This window comes from Protopterus annectens, chromosome 3.part0, assembly GCF_019279795.1.
Source record: "Protopterus annectens isolate FY-2018-M chromosome 3.part0, PAN1.0, whole genome shotgun sequence".
In the NCBI taxonomy this organism is placed as follows: domain Eukaryota; kingdom Metazoa; phylum Chordata; order Ceratodontiformes; family Protopteridae; genus Protopterus; species Protopterus annectens.
In genome coordinates this window covers 1,979,767,759-1,979,789,355 of record NC_056731.1, presented here as the reverse complement: position 1 = coordinate 1,979,789,355, position 21,597 = coordinate 1,979,767,759, and positions in this window count along the sequence as shown.

The window sequence follows — 21,597 nt, the reverse complement described above, 5'->3', positions numbered from 1 at the left end:
AGACTTCATACTCTTCAGAAAAATGCATGCTAAAGCAAGACCTGTTGTTCTGTCAACTGACTATGTTTATACAAGAGCAACTTTTAGTACTATTCGTATGTTCCCCCAATATATTTGGCCTTGTCCAAATTTCCTGTGCTGAGAGGATGAGAGGTATGCTCAAATAAATCACTTTATAGAATTAGGTATATTCAAACCTTTCAACTGTCCCTGATTTTGGCTCAAAATGTTGCTCTCCACCTAATAATCCCACCACAAAATTGCAAATTTGAAAGAAAATGTGGAGGGTTGTGAATTAATAAATAATTGTAATGATCAGTTATAGATTGCTTTTAATTTCAGAAATGCATGTAGATTCTCTTATTTTATAAGCTGCTCAAGTTAACAGTACTAATATTAAAAGCATCCCTTCTTTGACAGGTTCCCAGCTGTATTGTGTGGGTATTTTATATTTTTGCATCACATTTTTTGGTCTGTTTTTAATAAAATTGTGTTTTTCTGGCAAATTAGTGGCAAATCATTAAAGATTGAAGTTACAAAATAATGACAGACATTTGAGTTTCAGATTTCATACCCTTCAGAAAATTAATGGTAATGCAAGACCTACTATTCTATTATTGTCCTAAGTTTATATGAGCAATATTTAAAAATTGTCCTTATTTTGGGGCCTTTGTCACACTTCTGTTTATGGCTTTGTCCAGATTTCTTGCTCTGAGGCTGAGAGATATGACAAATGTATCAAGGCCATCACCGTCAGCCAGAGACATTTAATTGCGACATACTTGCTGCACCCCACTCCCTCACTTAGTGACTCTGGATGTGTTCAAGCAAGGCAAGGAGCAGTTATACAGTGTAAGTGTGCAGAGTACCCCCATCCAAGGTAGACACAAGTACTACAGTGGCTTTTCATCTGTCCTTGATTTTGAAGGATTTTCTGATTTTCTGTCATATTTTTATACTGTTGATTTATGCTTCTTATTCAGAAAATGCATGTCATTGCAGTGCCTGTGTTTAAGTAGCAGTGCTTTAATTACTATCAGGTAAGCTTGTCTGAGACTGTAAGATGCAAGTAAGCTTTAATAAGCATGCTGTTAAAGAATTACCAACATAGAAGGCCTTTATGTTGTTGCCATGCAGAGAATATTTATATAACTAGATAGCATATAAGCCTTAAGTACTGAAATGCATATGGCAGTATTTGTAATAAAGGACAGGATTACAGTATTTTCAGAAGCTCATTACATTTGCTGGAGACTTCATTCATCTTTGCAGGCTTTACCTGTAAACAAAACAGAACGCCAGTCTATCATGTGTGGTCCATAACCTGTGCAGCAATTCTTTAAGCAATTTCCCTTGAGTATGTTTCTTGTTTGCTCCTCATTTTTTACTTTGATCATGTTTTCTTCATGAACAAGTAAATAGTTGTTGTCAGGCAGCAGGTCGTTTTTGGATAAGAAACATTTTTACAAGTGGGTGTATTGCTACTTTCAGCATGTTACTTGGTACTTTTATAAAGCTAAATATAAATTGTAATTAGAACTGCAGTGCAAGAAGAAGTGGTTTGAGTTGAGTGCTGCTTGTTTTTTTATACCTGATTTTGACTGACATTCCAGTAATGTGTTTAAAAAGTAATTTATTTTTTCATGCCTCACAACCTTTTTGTTTCCATCTAGATATTAAGTAAGCTGTCATATAGCCAATGCATTGAAATATTTTTTTCTTCTCCACTTTTGTCTTGATTGGACTCTCATAATGATGGTTTGGCACCCAGGGCAGCGTATTTAACTAAAGTACCATTTTTTTGTGTTTTTTTAGCATAGCCACACCCCCTTTCTAGTTGGACACACCCCTTCCCATTGGCCCCTCCCATTCAGCTGTCTTCTGCAGCCCCCCTTTGATTTGAAGTCACCAGCCACCACTGCCTGTGACATGTGTTCAACTGTACCCAGGATATGGCACAGCCATGATGTCACCACAGTGGCATACCCCTTGTGAGATATGACAACAGACCATCCTCCTGCTGACACATGTACACCTACAAAACAAATGGATAACATTATGGAGACCACAGTCACTCACAGCTACACTACTTGACATGCAAGCATTAACAATTACTACTGACAACATGTTACACAGCAGTACATTGGTGCACTATAGTACAGTCACCGTGTGCATCAGAACCATATTAGCCTGCCCCTGCATTGATGGTATGGATGACAGGGATGTGGCACAGGTATCATCATATGCACAGGGTGTGTTGTTGGTTTGCCAGAGACCTAGGGTGGGCCATACATTTGACACCATGTGTGTGGGTGAGGGGTGAAAGTTGCTGATATGGGCGTGGTGATGTGGTGTGTCTAGGTATGTGGTTGCCCTAGGTGTGTTTGTATAGTGTGTGGGTATGCATGCACACAGTTCTTCCATGTGGCAGCCCTATACAGGTGTTTTTTGGACAGCTGCAGACCATACCTGGCAGGATGTGCAGTTCACCACCTCCGGACATGGACACATGGACTGTGCCTGCTAGGGGTACCATGGGCATGTCCAGGTACAGGCCTCGATGAGCTACTCTCCCCTGATGATGATATATGTCTGCTGGAACCAGGTCCCTCCTGGGACTGGCCAGGGCCATGTGCACTTGGCCTGCTGTGGTGTGGTGTGGACAGTGATCACCCTGCAGTGCTGGGGCTGGTACTGTCACTACAGGAGCAGCTTGGTGTCCTTGCACATCTACATTGACAGCCAGATGTTGGTGTTGCTGGCCTATATCCATGAAGATATCGCCCCACTCCCACCACATGTTCTAGAATGGACAATGCACAGTCGATGAGGCCCACCACCTCACCCAACCATCTATCCATGACCTCTGTATAATCACGGAGGGCACCTGCAAGTTCATGGATGTTGTTACTTACAGAGGAGAAAGCAGCCCTCTGCAGCCTCAGACCCTGTCTGGTGTACAGTTCCATATGTGCCTGCACTCCCATGACATTCTGAAACATGCATCTGGTGGTACCAGTTGTTACACTTCTGCCAGGGGCACGATGAATAGTGGCCCTCCCATGAGCACCCCAGTACATCTGCCTATGTGGTGCCCTGCTGGACATCTGACTATGCCTGCTGTGTCCAGACACAGCAGCCATAGATACCACAATCTCCTGTGCACTGCCACCAACTGCCAACTGTCCCTCTGCTATGGCCACTGGTGATGGGGTATCTATACGCACTGTGACTGTGTGCAGGGATGGGGTGGATAACAGGAAGATGTCAAATGATGGCGCAGTTTCAGACTCTGACAACCCCGCCTGTGTCTCAACACACCTATCATCATTTCAGGTGTCTGTATGGACAGCAGCATCAGACGGCATGCAGGAGGGACCCTGACACACCTCACCACCTGTGAGGGGAAAACAACAAAACACACTTTAAGACCTGTACGGCATTGCATAACAGTACACACATATACACACACATACACACACATACGCACACATACACACATATACACACACATACACACACACACACACACACACACACACACACACACACACACACACACACACACACACACACACACACACACACTGAAATTCCACTATAATACCTACCTGTCTCTGAGTTTACAGACTGTCCCAAGTTTATTCACATAAGTTCCCAATCCTGCACCACACTTGAAAACATACACTCATTAATACCACTCATTAACGTATCATTCTTCTCAATGTCTAGACAAGTGATCACAACACATGACCTGTTACTCCATTAGCTCTTTGACTTGATTGGAGTAGGTTTTACAAGGACTCACTGCTGTCTTCCAGTGTTCACCCTGGGTATGTCCGGACATCATGAACATGGCCCCCCATATGTTAGGGGCTACTATGGTTACTCAATAATGCCACGCACTGGAGTGTCATACATAACTATTGCTCAGTAGATGCAAGATCTGTTGCTCAATCCACCTATTATGTGGACAACAGTAATATATGGATGCACTCCCTGGTATTGTCTAGTAATTCCCCAATGCATCTGTAGTGCTGCATATGTGGGTAGTTATTCACCTTTCTGCTGATTGCAATTTTAACAGTATACCTGGTGTCTAGTTTCCCTCCATGTTCAATGCTACAGACATTATTATACTATTAGCTGTCCTGAGATTACATATCAGACAAGTATTCCTGGTGTCTCATGTGTCAGCCCATGTCCATGTACAGCACGATTCCAAAGGGAAGTACTGATGTATGAACAACCCCACAATAACACATGTGCATACATGGACACCCACACAAACACACACGCACATGCACACACACACACATATCCTACATGCATCAACCCCCCTCCACTCCACCAGATTGCACTTACAGACAAAATAACCCCTCACACACACGTCAACATGCATAACATATGGTACTCAAAAACATGCAGTGCAGCTATAGTCAATACATTCTAGCAACAGTATACATATGTGTGATGCATGGGCTGTGTTAGTAGGTGATGCCCCTTCCCATGGAAAACACTGCACCCATGTATACAGTATTGCTGTGCACCTGTTCTGCACCCTGCCATGTACTGTGCACCATACCTCACAGGTGTACACACCATTGCTGAATGTGTATTACTGTGTCAGTTATGTCTGCTCTAATGCACACAGCCCCTATGTGTTTGTCTGACACATACCTGGGATGATATGTGGACAGATGTCATTTGCGAATGCCTGATGTCTGATGTACAGATGTCAACATCAGCGGTGCATGTATGACCATTATGATACCATTACACTGACAACCGTCAAACCTTACCATGACTATGGGGAGTGTACACACTCTTATTGATATGACGCCCTCTTCCTTGATATGCCATGGGACCACATCACTGCATATGTTAACATTACATGAGCCTGATATATGATATATGTCCTGTAAAATCAAATCCAGTGTCTAACAAATGTATTAGTTGTGCTGTTGCTGACCACGATGCATAAACGTCGTGGGTGAATATGTGTGCACATCGTTATCATGACGGTTTGTTGCACCTACTGTTATGTGTACAACAGCAGTCACTATTCCTGGCAGGGGTATACTAGCATGGACCATCTGCATATGCCAGTATATGGTCAGTCTTCCCTACACATGTCCCCAACTCTGCATGATTGCAAGGTCAACTCAAGTGCACATCCATTGGCGTTCACACACTGACATCATTATTGCTGTGGAGTCAGGGTTACATCTGCCACAGTTCCTGACCCTGACTGTGTGCAGATACAGCCATTTGTAACATCCTTAGGATCCCTGCTGCAGTGCACTGGTGTGTCATGATGACACCCCTCTCCACCCTCAGCCTTTTTGCAGATGCTTGACAACTATGGCCTACACATGTGTGTCAGTTTACAGTGTCCCAAACACTGAACACCACATGTAACAGCCTAGTCCAAGCTAATGAATGGCAAACATACAGGTGTACACTGGCACTGGCACAGTACAGATGGGGATGGTGGGCCTGAGGTGGGGTGAGGCGTTGGTTGTGCAGCACATGTATCTTACACGATACTGTCTATAGCTTTCCAACGTGGTCATGGTACACCAGTTCACATTGTATCGCATGACTTTTGGGGACCTCTTCTGTTATGTATACACTACCTGTAGAGAGGCCTGGCTGATGTTTCCTGTGGTACAACTGTCAAATCTGATTACCCTAACCCATAGGCCACACGTTTGCAGAGTCCAGGCAATTAATGACATGGGTGCTGCACAGCCCATACTTGCTAGACATTCCTGCAACCCCCTCAGTGTTGTGGCATGTTACCAGGCAGCCCACATGACCAGTTTGCTACATGTGACATCATCTGTCTTGGATGGCCATCTGTTTATTTCCTACATCATTCTTGTCCCATACATCCTTGCCACATAAATGACTGCCTGCATTGTTTGCCATGGTATATGCAATGGTGAGGTATGGCTACATGTCCAACTCATGGGTGCTACCTGTTGGGTATGGGGCCCATGCCATGTCATGTACGATGTGTGCAAGCCAAGGCTGCCTCTGTTGCAGATAAGTGTACATATTTGATGGCTAAATGTCTTGGACAGCCGACCAATACTCGGTGTGACATTGGGAACGTGTACTTGCTGGAAGGTGCATTTCCATGACAAATGCATTCAGTCAGTACCTCAACAGCTGCTTCCACTATATTTTATCTGGAGTGTGTGCACACATATGCTTCTAGTGTTTGTGAAGGTATGTATTCCCCATATTTGCTGCCCTAACCTAAGATTACATTTTACCCTCTCATTGCTCATGTTGGGACCACATTGCAGGTTTTAAGGGTTGTGGACCACAGTATTATGATATGCCATAGTGTAGATCTGTAACAGTTGCCACTGTAATACTGGTATATACACTGTTGTAGCACTGTATAAGGGTGATGTTTCACACATGTCCCTACTGTAGACAATTTGTCCCACCATTAAGTTCATCTCTGTGGGCACATTTTTTCAATGTCAGGATGTTAGTTATATTGCAGCAGTCTGACATACCTTTCAGATACACCATCATGGTCACCAGTGTGATGCAGTGCAGTTGACAGCAACAATACGTGAACATATACAGCATGCATTACGGGTAGGTGTGTTAAATATGTGCATGGAATATACAATAGCCATAACATGACCGGTGTATTGGCAAGCCTGAACAAAAACCATACTCATCAGCTACAGGCTGCTTCCTTGGAGGTATACCAGTGGGGCCAACATAAGTGTGTGAGAGATGTGATGTCAGTAGCCACAGCTGTGGCATTGGTACAGGGTGGATGCAGCATTACAGTACATCAACAGTACAAGTCCACAATACTACTGTTTATGAACATCTGTTTATTACTACTACGCAGCAACAGACTATATATATGTCATCTCACATATGCATGATCTACCTGTACAGATGCAAATGGATATGCAACAGTGCTCTACTGATGTGCCCTGTGGCCTTACATGCATGCTCTTCTGCCAGTGTGTGGGTAGCACCCACCTCCACTATACTCTCTGCCAGTTGTGTGTGCAGGTGGGCAAGTGCCATGAGGCTGGCAAGGAGCTCCTCAACATGTATCGTTGGGATGGATGGCATGAACCCCCTGATGCAAGGTGATCCCCCCCCGGACTGCAGCAGCATGCTGATGGGCATTGCAAAGTAGGTCACTGCAATGATGATGGACCTGCTCAAAACTGCGGTTATACAGGCCATCATTTACCCTGTGGACAAGATTGTTCCACAGGGCAGTCTGCTCCTGCTATTCATAGGATGTTCTGCTGAACAACACCTGGTAGTGCTGTACCAGGTGTGTGATGATAACCTCATTTTCGTCCGCTGAATAGACAGGCAGTCTGCCATGTGACATCTTGCCTGAAAGTCATAAAGATGGAAACACGTCTGAGAAACTCTTACAGCAAGGTTACCATAGTTCTTAATACATGTCTCCCCCCCACCATATCTGTGACAACAGTCTGATCACACAACTCAATAGGTATGGCTACAGCATACCTACAATGGGGACATATATCACATTGTACCACACTTTGTGCTAAATGTTTGTAGCCATGTTCCCTGTGGGGATACTATCATTGCTGGCCTGTTACAGACAGTGTCACCTGCATGCCATTGTATGGCTCCATATATGCATGTGGTCTGTTTCCTACGTGATTGCTGTACATCTGTTGTTATGTGTTATTGGGGATATCTATGCATGCTGCTGGACATGATCCGGGAATGTGTGGACTATTACTACCCACATATGTTCTATAACAGTGAAACAATAACATGTCTAGGGAACCGTTGCCAGCAGAACCACCTCTCCCACCTCATCTGGCCATGTTACCAGGCCACATCACATGTGGGACCCACCCTGGGGCCTCCACATCTACTGGTCCTGCACTACCTTCAGGAGGAACCACCTCAGGGGATGGTGCCCCCTCAAAGGGCACACACAGACATGATCCTGTCACCCGAGGTCAGGTCCATGGTCTGGTGTATAGGGATCTCCACAGAGACTTGGTGGATGTGCTACAGCACATTGAGGCCCTCAGTACACCCTCACAGGGTCCACATGCTCCTCCTGCTCAGCCTCCAGCCCAGGCACCTATATATATATATATATATATATATATATATATATATATATATATATAAAATAGCATGTCTAGGGAACAGTTGCCAGCAGAACCACCTCTCCCACCTCATCTGGCCATGTTACCAGGCCACATCACATGTGGGACCCACCCTGGGGCCTCCTCATCTACTGGTCCTGCACTACCTTCAGGAGGAACCACCTCAGGGGATGGTACCCCCTCCAAGGGCACACACAGACATGATCCTGTCACCCGAGATCAGGTCCAGGATCTGGTGTATAGGAAGCTCCACAGAGACTTGGTGGATGTGCTACAGCCCCTTGAGGCCCTCAGTACACCCTCACAGGGTCCACATGCTCCTCCTGCTCAGTCTCCAGCCCAGGCACCTTTTATATATATATATATATATATATATATATATATATATATATGTATAAATATATGCATATATATATATATATATATATATATATATATATATATATATATATATATATATATATATATATATATATATATATATATATATATATATATATTTATATATATATATATATATATATATATCTGCATGGTTTCACTTCATTATCTCGAAATACTGAAACACAGAATCTCTAATTGCCGAAACCAGAACACGGATATTCCAGTATTCCGAAATACTGAAGTGCTACATAAAAAAAAATAAATAAATAAAACACAACATACAACATTTATGCAGGGGGGAAAGCCCCCCTGCACCCCCCACACCCTCCTACTTAAATATACCAACTCCAAGATCGCACTACAGTGGAGGAAAGGGAAATCTGTCATTCAGCACCATATGTAGAAGCACAGAATGGGAGATTTGCCATGTTCCCAATATCGTGCAATTACAGGGACATTATATTTAAGTGAGAGGGTGCAGGGGGTTTGCCCCCTTGCAGAAACAGCACTTTTGCTGATTTAAATGTCTTTTTTCAAAATACTGAAATATTGGCGTTCTGAAATCGGCCATTAGAGCTTCGATGTTTCAGAATTTCAAGATATTGAAGTGAAACCATCTGCATGTGTGTGTGTGTGTGTGTGTGTGTGTGTGTGTGTGTGTGTGTGTGTGTGTGTGTGTGTGTGTGTGTGTATGTATCCTTGGAATGTTTATTGCTTCCACACTGTACATTCCCTATGGTAGCCAGACTGTACTGCATGATATGCTATTGATACCATCCTGACATCATATAGGTGGGATGGATTACTCTTAACGTCTTGTGCTCATGTTGTGTATGGTCCTGGGTATGGGTCTTGCAACAGATGGTATTGTATTGCAGGGCAGATCTGTTTTTCTCTGGGGGAGGGGGTGATATCAATACTTATAAGACATATTTAGCTTGGGCTGATAGGAAAATGGTGAAAAAGGGGCACAAAGAGGGAAAGGCAGTAGGGAAAATAACTAGGGATATGCAGGACGGGTTTAGGGAAGTTTCATAGCTGCCCATTTCTTCTACAGCAACAGCTGTGCATATACACTGATTTGTAGGTAGATTTGGACACTCATACCCCTGAAAGAGGGGTAAGGACAACAATAATATGTTGTGAAGGCAATTAGACCAGATTATATGTGTCCAGTGGACACGTGTGTGAAATGGACAGCTATGTATGGGGCGAGATTTTTTTGGGGGGGCAGATTGCCCTTTTTTATTTTCAGGTGAGTTGGATGTTGGGGAGGGATAGTAGGTATATTTGGGGAGGTAGGTTGTGTAGAATAACAGACAAAACAGACAAGACAGCATACAGGGGTGGCATATGACACATGTGGGGGTAATCATCTTGGATGGGGAGGGTTGGTTGGAAATCAGAAACCCATGAGCCCCCTAGTGGAAACAGTGGGACTGAGATCCCCACCCATGGGCAGTGACCACTGCACCTTCATGGCCCCAAAGGGTGCTGTGCTGGTGGTTGAGTAGGAGGGCCAGGCCAACCCTCTAGTGGTGACACGTGGCCTTCAAGCTGGAGTGGCAGATCTCCAAACTCCCTGCAGAGCTCGCTACGCACCATGCCCCGGACCTGGCGACAAGTGACAGTGTCCTGTCTGAACCCACTCCTGGGGGGGTGAGTCCCATCCCCTGAGGCATTTCCACCCGAAGGTGGTGCAGGACCAGTGGATGAGGAGGTCCCAGGGTGGGCCCCAGATGTGCTGGTTTCTGGTGCATGGCCAGATGAGGTGGGACAGGTGGGTCCGCTGTGACCGGCCTTCCCAAACGTGCTATGGTGTTTTAGTTTTACAACATATGTGGGTTAGTAATAGCCAACACATTCCAGGATTAGGTATAACAGCATGCATAGATATTCCCATTAACCCAAAACACCAGATATGGAACAGTTGCATAGCAAACAGAACACATGCATATATGGAACCACAATGGTCATTACAACAGCATGCAGGTACATTGATGGCAGCATGCCACCAATGTGGGAGTAGTTCAACATGGCACATGCATGGAAACAAATTTAAGTGTTTATCAAACAATAGGACATGTGTCCCAACAACAGATTTAATGGAGGACATACCAGTTGAGTATTTCGTTTATTGTTGCAGACATGGTGAGGGGAGAGAAAGATGTCAGTTATCAACTAGTATATTCCAGTAGTTCTCATTACTTTGCTAGTCAGTGCTGTGATCTGTACCTTACAGGTATTACTACACTACCCTATGGCCTTAGTTTACACAGAGGTATGGATGTAGACAACTATATACATGAACTGAGTTTTACCTGCAGTATACACCTCTTACCTGGCATACCTGTGGAGGTATTGTTTGTTAACACTACCCAACTGTTTCTAAACATATTCCCAGATTCCAGGTTGATGTTATGCATATACCTGTCCATCTCTTACTGCACACACTCTGGGCATGTCTTGACCACATGTAGGTGAACCAGGACATATTTTGACTATTGCCATTTTAAACATTTGGTGAGGTGTACAATGACAGGTTTGTTTTCTTTTACATTTTCCAGATATGTACAGGCCTGACAGTCAGTTATATGACATTCAATGATGCCTACATGTCAGAGATTAGTACACTGATATGCCAGGGGGACAGGGTAACAGCCGGAAGATATGGGCAGATTAACTGGACATTCTGGGCAATTCTGTACTCTTGTGGGGTATGATTCTGCATACAGCCTACTACCATTCCCAGGATTCGAACCATGGCTGTGTCTGCTAAAAATAAAACAGTGTCCATCACAGTTGAGTGTGCTATATAGATATTGCTATGTATCTCTTTTCTGATTTCTGTCTATAAGTCTGCTGTGGTTTTACAATCTGACCTTGTAATTACAACACTCTTATACACGATTTCCTAGACAATTTTATTATGTAGCACAGTGTGGGTGACAGTGATGAGTAATAACTTATTATTCAGAGCAACTGCAACACTAACAATGCCATACAATACCAGAGTAAACAGTACCAGTCCAGGATATCAATCTTTTATTTCTAGGCACAGTTTTTTTATCTGATAGTCCTGTGGGGGCAATGTTTGTTAGCACTACCTGAATGTTGCCACACATATTACCAGATTCCACATTAATATTATACACATACATCTCACTCTGTTACTGCACACACTCTGGTCACAGCTTCACAACATGGGAGTGGAGATGTGACATACTTGGCTTATTACTATCATAACATTTTGGGGAGTTGCTAGAGTGGCAGGTTTGTTCTTATAGATGTCTGACAATCAGTTGTATTTCTTATTTGCTGCCTAAACATCTGGGATCATTCCACTGATTTTCCAGGGGGACAGGGTGACAGGAAGCAGATATGGGCCAATTAACTGGACATTCCGGGTCTATCTGTACAGTTGTGGGGTATGATTCTGCCTACAGCCTACTACCACTCCCAGAATTCAAACCATGGCTGTGTTTGCTAAAAATACAACAGTTCACGTCTCAGTTGAGTGTGCTACTTGGATTATGGTGTATACCTTTTCACTGTTTTCTGTCTAAGTCTCTCTCAGTTGGACTATATGACATATTGTGATTACAACAGTCATATACAGACATTCCTACACATTTCATTTATGTAGCATGTGTGGGTAATGGTGCTAAATACAACAGTACTATTAAGAGATTGCAACTCTACATTACCATATGATACCAAAGTAAATACATGCAGTCCAGCAGTTAGACCTTTATTGTCAGGCTAGTATGCATTTATTTACATACAACCTATATGAGACTCTTCCTGCCATATTCTCTAGTGTATGCAGTACATGCCTTAAACAATACAGGTTTTATACAGGTGATTAACTTACTACTACTTTTAGATTTATTTCCTATGAAAGTACATGCAAGAGTATTACTAACCTGCCTCACGTTGCAACTGCTGCAGTCTACAGGCATGGGCTTCCTGTTTCTCAGCCCACTCATCTGCCACTGTGAAAGACATAAGAGGAATATTTAGCCATACCTATCCATAATATACATGAGCTGGCAATTATTAAACAGGTAATGGACTGATACTTACACATGACTGGGACATCCCCTGTCCTCCTAGCCTCTTGGTTCCACTGATCCAAGAGATCCCTCTTTCTCCACTTCAGGTCAGTATAGTGATGCCTAACCTGCTCACCAGTTCAAGGTATGCTAGTGGCACTGGTGAGGTCACGGGCAAGATGGTCCCAGGCTTCCTCTTTGTATTGGGAACCCTGGTACTGGCCCTGCAGCAGTCTCTGGTCATAGTCTTTAACAAGGAGTCTTGCCATGGCTCTGGACTCCTGGATGCCTGAGCACTGTGCCCAAAAGTGCACACCCTCTCCCATACCAGTCATACTGCCTACAGGAGGAAGCTACAACCAGTTATGAGATGTATTCCTGCCTGTTGGGTTTAAATAGGGCCAATTTCCCACACTTTGCCATGATTGGATGGTTTTGCAAATGCTAAGCTATGGGCAAACCTGCTTTACTAAGGTTGGTATTTCTTAAAGGGGTATACCAATGGGCAAACTGATTTAGCTGGCCTACACATTGCTTACAACTAGTAAGCAGGAATGTGCAAAGCTTAGCATTGCTTAAATTTTAATTTGCATACTATTTGCTGTTTGGTGTTAGTTTAATATTCATTACATGTTATATATGTGTTTGGTATCCATGATTCATGTGTACGTACACTGTATGGGGTCCTTGTATTTATTAGGGGGTTTCAACACTTTATCACAATGACACCTCTCATCTGGACTTAATGCAGTACTCCAGTTACCATATTTATGTTATGTAGTAGGTTATACAACATAAAAGTGTATGTAGATTCCTTTCACATGTTAAGTTTAATATTCCTATAGTGAGTATCTGTTTGGTGATACCTCAATCTTATGTACTGCTGTGATGGCTTAGTGGTTAGCTACTGTGACTATAATGTATAGGATACTGGGTTCAAGACCGGCAAGGGCTGTTTATTTTGTTTCTGGGCAGAACAGCAGCTGTTGCATACAGAGTGATTAAGGCACTTTTAAGCAATTGTAAGTGGGTTTGTGCAGGTTTGTGTGAAGGTAAGCAATGCTAACCTCCAGTTAAATATGCTTATAGAAAGTTAGTTTCAATATTGCTTAACCTATGTGTGCATGGCTTACCCCATGCAAATGGGCTTAAACCCCCTTACTACTGCTTAAATATGCTTACTCATGCTTAAAAGTGCTTAGTCCCTCTTGCCCCCACACTAATTTAGACAGTAATATAAAATGGTTCTTGGGAAGGTGGTGGATTTGGACACTCTATGGATTTATCATTCAATACACATTGTACCTTTGATTTGTATCCCTGATTCCTGTGTACATATACTGTATGGGGCACTTGTGATTATCTGTGGATTTTACAACATTATGAAAATGATACCTCACATCTGCATTAAATGCAGTACTCTAGTTCACAAATACATGTTATTTAGTAGGTTATGCAACAAAAAATATTATTCATAATGTGATATGACATGGAAAATGGAATGTACTAGAGTGACACTCGAACAGGGTATGACTGTTCATAAGGTGAATGCTCTGCCCACTACACTATTTCAGTACTGCTTTATTTGCAAATATCTTGATTTTTATCTTCTTGTGCCATTTAAGCTGCAATGGGCAAAAGGACACACCTACGGTTAAATGTTATCTGTTTGATAAAAAAATAGCTTGTTTACATTTTATATTTTAACTACTGCTCTTATAAACTTGGGGGGTGTTGCTGGGGGTATGCGAACACCTATGAGCAGTCTCGCTCATTTGTATTGCTAACCTGCTGTTCTTTCTTGCAGGGGCATGTATATTCTGAGAGCTCTGCTCTCAGACATGCCCCCTGCACTCGCACATGCTCTGTGTCCATTTAGGAGCTCAGGCAGTGTGTCTTCATTAATATGCCTGGTGCGCAGCCATGCTGCTCCTAAATGGCCACTTCCATGCAGGATGCTGCTCCTAAATGACCACTTCCGTGCAGGACTAAGCTAGCACTGCACGGAAGAATAGTGAATCCGTGAGTTTATCTTTTGGAATAAAGAGAGCTGATAGATCTTTGACTACACCTTCAAAAAAAAAGGAAATTCTCCTCCTTGATCAATAATTGTTAAACTTATGTCTACTAATGAAAAAAAATCAAATACTGAAGGCAGCTTTTTCTAATCCCTGTATTGAAATAAGAGAGCACCAAGTCAGATTTGATAATGACTAGTCCATAAAGGTAATAGATAGAAAAAAGTATGTTTCCCTTAGAATAACGATCTAACAAAAAATATTAAAGCTAACTTATTGTTTCCTGCAAAGGTAAAAATTTCTCTCCTCGAAGAATCAGAAATTTTGATACACTAGAAAAAGCAACAGCATTTGTCCACAAAAATAAAATACTCAATGCTAATGAACAAATGGATTGCAGCATAGTATCTCTGAAAAGGCAAAATGAAAGGAATGCATGGGCGACTACAACAAAAATAAAAAACTTAAGAACAAATTAATGTTTTCTTTTTGGTCTCTATTGTTAAAGTTACTTGTTAGTCAGACTTATCCATTAAGAAAAGGAATTCTAAAAGCCTGTATGCTTTATACTGTCATGAGTATGTGCTTGAAATGTGTGCATAGCATTCAGTTAAAAAAGTATTATTTATTAAACTTATAATTTACTGAAGCTTTATTATAATAGTGACTTCATACACTAAACTTATAAATGTAACATCAAAGTTAAAGGTCATATTTGGGACAAAAGAGGAAATATTTTCATTTCTGTTATAGGTTTCTGTTTGCATTATTCTTGTATGATGTTATATTTACATATTTTTTTTAAAAAAAAACTGATTTCATATATACTTTGCACTGTTGAGTTGATCAAATGTTAGGTACCAATAACACAGTAGCAAAACAGTTATGGGAAAATGAGTGTAATTGCAAGTTGAATAGCATTACCTTTTGCCATTTTTTAAACATTTGTCCTGACAGATTGTTGGGTCTAGTGTAGTCACGCTTCTGATCACAGCTTGAGAAAAAGAATATCAGAACAACTTACATCTGGGCTTGTTAAACTTCCCACTTAGATTCTTGTGTGAATTGTTTTTGGATACAGGGTTCAGATCAGTTCAAGCAGTCAAATGCTGTTATGACTGAACACAGAAGTACATTTTTGGCAGCTCTGAAAGGCAGAAAATGTAGCAGTTTGCAGTACAAGCTAACGATAAGTATATTTAAAAAAAGTTACGAAGAATGAGTTTAACATTTTGTTTACTTTTACGTCAATGATATACGATTTAAATACTTGACAAGCTTAGGAACTGTAGCTTATATTGCAGCTTTGGAGAAGAAAAAAGGAAACGAAAAGGAAAGGGGAAAGATAAGTCGGGAAAGTAAAAATAAGTAAATTAAGTTAAGCTCTGCTGATAGGAATTCAAGATCAACTCTGCTTTGGTTATGAAGCATAAATGGAGGCTTTGTTCTGCACTGGGTTTATGACAAAGACAAGTCATTTATAGATACTTAGATGGACAAATTCATTCTTCTCTTAATGTATGTATATATGTTACACATGCATATACATTTTTTAGCAGTGTACAGTAAAATCCTGTAAACAGGGTTTAAACTGGGTTTGTGTATTCTCTTTAGTTTATGGTGGAATGTGATACATTTATTTATTTTCTTAACTTGTGAATATTTAATTAATTAGCAGCAAATAAACGGTCCCCGGGATTCATGAAGCTTGTGCCAGGCGCACGCATAGCGTAGGCATTATAACGCCAAATATGGCCACCGAGCGATTCAGGTACGATCCAATTCCACGTGCACTACCGGCGTACGCCAGATCTGCGCAGCCCCCGGCGTAGGTATGCAAATCACCCCATGTGCAGTGTTGCACCATGCAAATGAAGGCATATAGCGATTCATGAAGTGGTGCAGGCGTAGCGTAAGCCCACGGAAATGTAAACCAAAAAACACAGTTTACATTTTCCCAAACAGAACATCGGAGCTATGGAAGAGGGCCAGACACAGGTATCACAACGTGAACATATGCCAATGGCGAAATACACAGCCAATGGCATAAGAAAAGATGCACAACACGTAAATAACAACATTTAATGTCATGTCCACAGTGACGCACAGCAGAACCGCAGGGCATGTGTGCGGAAGCTGTAACATAAAGAAATAATATAAAATGTCATAAAATCGCAACGTAATAGAAATCAGGTTTACAGCATAACACACAATGGTAGGCATGGAACACCACAACCAAGGTGCAAGGGTTGCTAAGGGCTTGCGATAGTGTTCGGCGTGGTAACTATGAATTAGTAGTCAATGCCATGCAAATGAGGCAGATAATACTGAATCGCAAATGTCCCGCCGGAGGAAGGTTGTACCATACGGCGCAGTGGTATAACACCGAGGAGTGGCTCAGAGGAGATACATGACATCAGCAGAGGGGTGTGCCACTGTAGCACTAAGCACATTGGAGCATTGCAAATCTGGCCTGTCCGTTGCTAAGCAAAGCTGCAGGATAGGTGTGGGGAGAAATCGTTTAGCTGAGAGCACACATGGTGGCCAAAAGCGCATGTGTACGAGGATGAAAATGTGCCCGAAACCTAGTAATCGGACGCACATGCCGCAAACAATAGCAGAAACAGGAAGGTCAGGGGAAGAAAAGGAAATGCGGAAGTAGGGTAATTGGAGTACTAATGAGCAATCAACACCAATCAACCCACGAAGGCCAATCGACGGCAGCTGACAAGTCCGCTTGCAGAAACCTGCAAAACAGGATAGGGGAGGCATGTGAATGCAAAGAAAGGAGGGGGGTATTGGATTGCAAAGATAGGAGACCTGACACAGCAGAGCAAAGCAAACCGACAGCAGACCGGCAGTAGCACACACAACGCAAGATATGCCAGGTCCAGGAAAGTACAAATGAAAGTAGGCTGCAGGATGCACGCCAGAAAATGGTAGGTGGAACGCGCAGAAATGTAAAGGGAAGGTCAAGAGGTAATCCACGGCAGGCAAATGTAATTCAACACCAAAGGCACCACAATAGTAGTTCCGGCAGTAAAACACATAACATAACCTGTAGCTACGAACGTACATACACACCCTATGACATCATCGGTGTTCACAGCACAATAGTATAATGTGTGTAAGCACCCAACACACACCTGTGTATTCCCAAACACCGCACCATAGGTGTAAACACACGGGGAACTTTTAAAATGTACATGTTGGGAGCTGCTATAGCTGTGATTCATCAGCATGTGTTAGAGACTGACGGTGTTGTGGAGGATGATGCCGACAACCACCACAGGCCTCGGAGGAGAAGGAGAGTGTTCAGACCAAGGGTAACCTACCAGGGCTACATGACCTGGAGATAGTAGAGCATTACAGGGTGGACAGGGACATCTTACAGCAAATAGTGGAGCTGTGCCGGCCATGCCTGAGAACCAGAAACAACAGAGGGGAACCCATACCAGTGGACACGAAGGTATGTGTAAGCCTGCGAATACTGGCCACAGGTACCTTTCAAAGGCCAACTGGAGATATAATGGGTATCTCACAGGCATCAGCATCCAAGGTACTACACCAGTTCCTGGATGCCATGTTACCACATGCCAATGAGCAGATATACTTCCCCAGAACTCAGGAGGAGTTGGCCAGCAATATGCGTCACTTCCACCGTCTGGCACAATACCCGGAGGTACTGGGTGCGATAGACTGCACGCACATACAAATCAAGTCACCACCCGGTGAGCAGGGTATGCGCTACATAAACCACAAGGGATTCCACCCCATCAACTGCCAGGTTGTGTGCAATGCCCAGAGCATTATCATGGATGTGTGTGCTGGCAGCCCTGGAAGCTACCATGACTCCCATATCTGGCATGCCTCACAGCTGTATCAGGTATTTGTCAGGGGGGACATCCCACATGGCCATCTCGTGGGGGATGCTGGCTATGCACTGGAGCCGTGGATGATGACTCCCATCAGAAATGCACACACACCCATGCAAGAACACCATAATGAGGCACACGCACAAACCAGAAACATCATAGAGCGTGTGTTCGGGATGCTGAAATCACTGTTCCGGTGCTTGGATACATCTGGTGGAGCCTTGCAGTACTCTGCAGGCATGTGTGCCCACATCGTCATAGTATGTGCCATGCTACATAATATGATCCTGCGGAAGCAGCTGCAGCAGGGACAAAATGGTGAAGGCCCTCATAGCCCACCGCAATTGCCAAGGCCAGTACAGGCACAGAGGGATGCAGACCATGAACACACTGTGCCAGCCCCAGTAGGCAGACGGAGGCATGCCCAATATGCCTACGCCTTGGCAAAGAGGGAACGTATAGCACATACTCTGACCGTGTAGGCCCCTATGGACTGACATCTCTCCACCTGCACACACAGTAAAATGGATGGCACACAAACATGACCACCTGTAAATTGTAATGTATAGGTGGCCCAATGTGTGACTCCTACATAGGCAGCCCTCAAACATTGTAAACACAACAGCCAGTGGAACACGGAATGCCAACACCTGAACAGTACATGAGCCTTACAGCATATGGTGGTGCTGTGTGCCTGTCACGTTCCCCGCCAGATATATATATATATATATATATATATATATATATATATATATATATATATATATATATATATATAGATATATATATAGATATATATATATATATATATATATATATATATATATATATATATATATATATATATATATATATATATATATATATATGTACACATATGCATATATATAATACAGATAGAAAGGGCAATAGAGGGATATATGGTGATATAGATGGATTCAGCGATATCTGCAAATATGATAGATAGTTCAACGACAGTCATAACATCTTGGAGGTACAAATAAATAGGATACCGCCAACCATGGAATGTGTAACATACCGACATGCGTAACCACGAGGCTGAAAGACCGATAGAACACAGTACCGGAACAGTACATCCGCGAGTAATAGTATGATGATATGAAGGGACGGTTAGTCACCGCTGACGGTGTCGCGGTCCACGTACGTACTGTGTTCAATTATGTCTGTGAGTGCCGTAGTCTGTGTAAGTGTGCGTTGAGGGTGCAGTGTGCGTTTCTGTGTGACTGTAATGTGTGTGTGTGTCCGCAACATGTGTATGTTGGTGCCAAGTCAGAGGCAGATCAGTATGGTAGGTGTGGGTATAGCTAGCCGTAGGCATACGGTTACTACCTGTACCACAGTAGGAGGGACATCCCCACCCTGGGCAGGTGTGTCCTGAGATAAAACAGTACAAAGGGCAAATGTCCGAGATGGTAGGACATAAATATGTCTCATATATAATGTGACAGTCGTATTTAATAGTTATGCCTGTATGTAAGAAACGTAAATGTTACATGCAATATGATAAGTATCCTAAGTCACACAACAATAGGTATGTAGTGAGGATAAAAGTATGTGCTACCTGTGTACTGACCATGGCTACGTGTTGGCCTGTAAACACCGCTTTGTGTCCCGCAAGTGTCCAACAATGACCATATGATAAGGTGGCAACCCATGGCAAACAGGCTCTTTTAACAACACAACCACAATGACTGAAAATATCTGGGACAGAAATACAAGGGATAGCTGTCACCTACACATATCCCCTGATATATTGCTGCAATTACGGAGGTATACAAGTAGCAAGCTCACCTGCAGATGATATAAAAACCAATTAACAACATCCCAACGTACAATCCCGTAACATACGTCAACTAACTGTTAGCTCTCTAATTAGGGACGGAGCCCACACACATATATATGGATTATGTAGAAATGCAAGGCCCACAAACCGTATATGTTACGTACAACCACCGACATCCCCCACACTAGAAACTAAAGCAATACAAACTGTAATAGCAGCACAAACATCCAGTCAGTCAATTACATCTGCAGAACCCTCAACATACCGTGTGAGAGACACAATTAAAGGCAACATGCAAAATTGCAGGCGTTGTATAATGGAACAAACAGCCATGGTACAGGTTTTGATTGCAATACTCCGTTATCAGACGTCGGGATGACAGGTACACCCACATGTTGAACCAAATACTCTACCTGTCACACACAATCCACGGGGGACATGAATCCAAACTATACTTGCCTCCATGCATAGCAGTTGCAGTTATTCATAACAAAACACAATACAGACCGTCTCCCCGAAGGTAGGGCAAATAGGCAACCCCCAAGTGGAGAATCCAATTATACCCCACTGTCGCCGCGTAATTGGCGAATGGAGTAGCTGCACAGCTGATATGCAAGTAATTAGTCACTCAGGAACACCAATTGGCAGGAAGAATCCACATGTTTCAGGTATCAACGTATATAAGGATGACTTGCCAGACATTCAAACCGTATGCTCATACCAAATAACAGTTGAAACACTGTGAGAGAGATAGAAATGAAACGCCGTAACGACTACAAGGTATGTAGAATGCCCGATATGTAAGGTTATGTATAGCATGATCTGTATTAATTAGTTTTACTGTATGTATAGCCTGGTTTGCATTAATTAAACGTGTCCGCAATGCATAAAGTGGGGAAAGGTATTTATGTAGTGATGTCTTGCTGAGCATACTAACGCTTGTAGAATCTGTGCGTCCAGCAGTGGGACACAAGGTACACAGCACATACACCACAAGGGATGCTACATGAGGCCATTAAACAGAACAATGCCATACAACCCGCCGTCAGTGGTAGGGAATGTCCAACAAGGACGTGCCATAGCAGGGGATAGTATATGTTGATATACTGTCACAGCACGCATGTGTATGGGCATATAACATTAATGACATATGTAAGGTGGTCCCACTGAGCAAGTATGCTTTGCATTATGGGATACTATGTGAAATATGTGTAATGTATAGTATTATAGGTAGATATGACAGATATTCTACACAGCATAACAGGCATATCATGCATACCACAGGTATCGTCTATTGGTATGTAC